The 5,000-nt window shown below is 41.0% G+C and overlaps 1 protein-coding gene across 4 annotated transcripts in view; it reads left to right on the forward strand.

Annotated features, from left to right (window-relative positions):
- adgrg1 (adhesion G protein-coupled receptor G1) overlaps window positions 1-5,000 on the forward strand; it is a 17,573-nt gene that overhangs the window by 794 nt on the left and 11,779 nt on the right. For 2 of the 4 annotated variants that reach the window (XM_047810459.1, XM_047810460.1), the window contains exon 2: window positions 2,302-2,462. The exons of the other annotated variants lie outside the window; for them this stretch is intronic. The gene's annotated coding sequence lies outside the window, so the exon portion shown is untranslated. The remainder of the gene's footprint in view (window positions 1-2,301; window positions 2,463-5,000) is intronic. 4 annotated transcript variants of the gene reach the window in all.

Raw genomic sequence — 5,000 nt, forward strand, 5'->3', positions numbered from 1 at the left:
GATGAATAATAACTAATAATTAACAATGTACTCATCAGTGAGCTCTCAGACCTGCTGCACCTTTTATAGTTTAGTCATCACGTGTTGGTTGTGTTTAAAGCCTGCGGATGTAAAGTGTAAGAAAAGCACGCTTTATTGTTCAGTCAGCGGATCTGAGATCATTCTTGTGTTTATGGTTATATCCACTGTAGAGCTGAGAGAAAAGATGTCATAATTATGTACATTACAGTACACTTACTGAGTGTGTGTTGTGTTGTGTTGTGTTTGTGTTGTGTTGTGTGTTTCCTTTCTGTTCTGCTTAATCATGATGTTTAGGTAGTAAACTTTGTATAAATCCTCACATCCTACATGTCTGATGTACAGATTATATGATGCTACAGTTTTTTATACTTTATTAGCAAAAATAAATATTGTGCCAGAAAACGCCTTTATAAACAAACTTTCATGCTTAATGTTCTTTATTATATTGCACATGTGTGCTGTGCATGATCTTATCCAGGTTAAACATCTGCGTGTTTTGGATATGTGCATCTGTATTTATCAGGGTTGGCACTTCTGTGCAAAAAAAAAAAAAATTAAAAAAGACATTTAAGTATCTAGAATATTTTATAATAATGCGGTGTCTTATCAGTGTTTGCGGTTTTCCACGCAGACCTGGCAACCTTGATGTAAAGGCAAAAATTAGATTCAATCAGTTTACTTCTTCATCAAGGTTCTGAAGGCCGTTTGTGGAGACGATTAGATGTGTGTTGAGCTTTATGGAGTCAGCGTGTGATGTCCGTGTTTGTGCTGACATCCGTGTAGACGTTGGGCTTCGTTTTATTTAAACGTTAATATGTTTGCAAGACTATAGAAGCTGTAGAGATGTGTGTGCAAGCTCAAGCCCTGACAACACAAACTGCACCTCACAGTCTTTTGTTACTTTCCCAAGGACACATGGAAGCACACTATGGCACTGTTTGTCTGATTATCTGTAGAAAAAATATTATGAGAGTGATGAGATTTTACAGGAGAGAGAGAGAGAGAGAGATAGAGAGAGAGAGAATGGAATTTGTGTCTGTAGAAATGAGACTGAGATAGAATTTCAGCCAAGCACTTATCAGACTTTTAAAGTCATACATAATAGTCGTTTTATTACTTCAGCGTGCCTTTGGGAATACATTTCACCTCCTCTTAAATCCCCAGAATGTGTGTTTGGAGATGTTTGAGGAAATTGGAGTGCAGGTGGAGGATCTGCAGGAACATTTTAAATCCAATGCTATAAGCAAATCAAAGAGAACCTGCCCATCCCCAGTATATCCGTGGGGTTGTGTGTGTGTTTGTGTGTGTGTGTGTGTTTGTGTGTGTGGGGGGGTACTTCGGCTGGGGTACACATCACCCCAGCAACCTTCACAACCCTTAATCAATACATCTCAATAGAAAGGAATGCATGCCACTGTGTGGCCGCCCGTGTGGATTACCGGTTCACCAAACCAGAATCTGAGCAAGAACCACATGTTCTACTGAACACACAAAGCTCCAGAAGACATTCTGCTGGTCAGAACAACAGTAGAGCAAACAAGCAAATATTTAATCCCACTTATAGGAAGCTCAGTGAGGAATGTAAACCTAGCTGTGTCTGATATTAAAGGGTTAAACCGACTAACAAAGTGGATGTTGTCCTGATCCTATAGATGAGCTCGATCCTGTATGTTAATGTCATTCAGAGCCATGTGAGGAATTAATGAGCTCCTAGACAAAGAGTTAGGAGTCAGTGTGCTCGCTCTAGTGTAACAGGAACTAACCAGACGAACGCACAGACGTGACAGATGTAACATGTCCTGAACTTGTTGTTCTTGCTGTATAACTTGTATTGCTGGTAGACTGCAGTAGCATAAGAGAAATAAAACACTTGTTATTGGAAACACACACACACACACACACACACACACACACACACACACTCACACACGCGCGCGCACACACACACACACACACACACACACACACACACACACACACACACACACACACACACACACACACACACACACACACACACACACACACACACACACACACACACACACACACAATCGTCTAAATATCTGTTTTATTTTCAACTTCTCAGTCTCACTGCTGGTGTTCTTTGTGTTTTTCGGTTACTTTTGGTTTTCCTGTCTAGTCGAAGCGCTCGTGTCTTCTACCTGCACGTCTGCATGCAGGCAGTGAGAAACTGGAACAAGACTGCTGTATGACCTTCTGCCCTCGTGCTTTACCCATGAGTACAGCTCTGTGAAATGCTTTTTACTCTTTTTGTAGTGGAGATAAATACAGAGGCTTCATTCATCTCTGCATCAGACTGTACATGCTCTGGCACGTTTGAGCAACCCAACGTGTTCGGGACATGAACACACCGAGTCCTCGTTAGGAAAAACACCCACAACTGGCAGGGGAACTATGTTGAAGATAACATAAATTAGGTAAATTAGATACAGTACATAAATTAGATATAAGTTAGAATATACAGTACAAAATAAAGTACATGAATTAGATACAGCAGACTGAGAGGTCGTGACATTCAGACAGAGAAAATAACATGTGCGTTAAAGAATAAGCAGCTTTACCGTGTAAAGAGGAAACAATGGGCGTTAGGAGGTGAAGTTCAGCCTAGCAAGACTTTTCTCTATCTCTCTCTCACACACACATACACACACACACACACACACACACACACACACACACACACACACACACATACACACACAAACACACACACATACAGTAGGCATTCACACACTGTCGAAATTCCACAGCAGTTTAAGAAGTGAAAAGGGACATTCTTCTTTCAGTGAGGCACGCACACAATGAGAGAGAGGGGGGGGAGAGAGAGAGAGAGAGAGAGAGAGAGAGAGAGAGAGAGAGAGAGAGAGAGAGAAAGGGAGAGGGGAGGGGAGAGAGAGAGAGAGAGAGAGAGAGAGAGAGAGAGAGAGAGAGAGAGAGAGAGAGAGAGAGCTTTCTTTTGAACTTATTTGCTGAGGTGTTAATGTGGAGACTGAAAATGTCTTTCATGGAATATGTTCAGTGTTACATGAACTTGGACAAAACACCAACAGAGGAGCGGTTTAAAAAGAGGAAAACGTAAATAAATTGACAAAACAAATTAAAATAAAATAACACAAATAGTGCGAGAATAAATAGTGCAAAAACTTTACATAAATTAATGACAATATAAAATGTCTGTCTGTCTGTCTGTCTGTCTGTCTGTCTGTCTGTCTGGTCTGTCTGTCTGTCTGTCTGTCTGTCTGTCTGTCTGTCTGTCTGTCTGTCTGTCTGTCTGTCTGTCTGTCTGTCTGTGGTTCACACTTACGGTGAGAAGAATCCGAGAGACTGTATCTGTACTTATGTTTGTATTTATGGGTATAATCTGTGTGTGTGTTTGTGTGTGTGTGTGTGTGTGTGTGTGTGTGTGTGTGTGTGTGTGTGTGTGAGAGAGAGAGTATATGTGTGTGTTTGTACATGTACAGTATGTGTGCATGTCTACCTCTTGCTTTAGGTGAGAGGTTGGTGGTGAAGTGTGTGTGTGTGTGTGTGTGTGTGTGTGTGTGTGTGTGTGTGTGTGTGTGTGTGTGTGTGTGTGTGTGTGTGTTGCTGTGTGTATCATGTGATGATTGCTGTGTCTCTATGAAATCTTCCACATTTTGCTGAAACCATTCTGATGAAGCAGACAGGCTTTTTGAGTAGTTTGTTCAGGTTGGATTGTTCACAGTGATGATGTTCAGGTTGGATTGTTCACAGTGACGATGTTCAGGTTGGATTGTTCACAGTGACGATGTTCAGGTTGGATTGTTCACAGTGATGATGCTCAGGTTGGATTGTTCACAGTGATGATGTTCAGGTTGGATTGTTCACAGTGATGATGTTCAGGTTGGATTGTTCACAGTGATGATGTTCAGGTTGGATTGTTCACAGTGATGATGTTCAGGTTGGATTGTTCACAGTGACGATGTTCAGGTTGGATTGTTCACAGTGACGATGTTCAGGTTGGATTGTTCACAGTGACGATGTTCAGGTTGGATTGTTCACAGTGATGATGCTCAGGTTGGATTGTTCACAGTGATGATGTTCAGGTTGGATTGTTCACAGTGATGATGTTCAGGTTGGATTGTTCACAGTGACGATGTTCAGGTTGGATTGTTCACAGTGATGATGCTCAGGTTGGATTGTTCACAGTGATGATGTTCAGGTTGGATTGTTCACAGTGATGATGTTCAGGTTGGATTGTTCACAGTGATGATGTTCAGGTTGGATTGTTCACAGTGATGATGTTCAGGTTGGATTGTTCACAGTGATGATGTTCAGGTTGGATTGTTCACAGTGACGATGTTCAGGTTGGATTGTTCACAGTGACGATGTTCAGGTTGGATTGTTCACAGTGATGATGTTCAGGTTGGATTGTTCACAGTGATGATGCTCAGGTTGGTTTAATAAAGCTCAGCGTTTACCCCGAACGATGGAGATCTTCATTATTATCACTGAAACGTCACTCTGTCGTTTATAGATGGCACGTTTTCCTTATTAATCTGTTTATTACTGTTTATTATATGTGAATGGGCCGTTACTATAGAAACACTAGCCTATTAAAATAAGCGTGTTACAGTAATATTTAAAAATAAATAAATAAATACAGATATATGTTCACCACTTCATGCAACATGACCAGTGTAACACGTTCTCTGAAGTGAATCATAACTCGGTGTCACTTTCACACTTTGACTCAGCAGCATCTTCTCTCATTAAGCTTCTCCTTTTCTCTTTGTTTCATCAGTGAGACAGTAAACTCAGGACGTCGTCTCCATAATTGTGTTGTTTTGCTCTGGAATCATCCAGTTCCAGAGTGTTACGCTACATATAGGAATAAACCCAGTGTGTGTGTGTGTGTGTGTGTGTGTGTGTGTGTGTGTGTGTGTGTGTGTGTGTGTGTGTGTGTGTAGTAGGTAAAAGACATATTTATAAACGAT

This window comes from Tachysurus fulvidraco, chromosome 2 (assembly GCF_022655615.1).
Source record: "Tachysurus fulvidraco isolate hzauxx_2018 chromosome 2, HZAU_PFXX_2.0, whole genome shotgun sequence".
NCBI classification, from domain to species: Eukaryota; Metazoa; Chordata; class Actinopteri; order Siluriformes; family Bagridae; genus Tachysurus; species Tachysurus fulvidraco.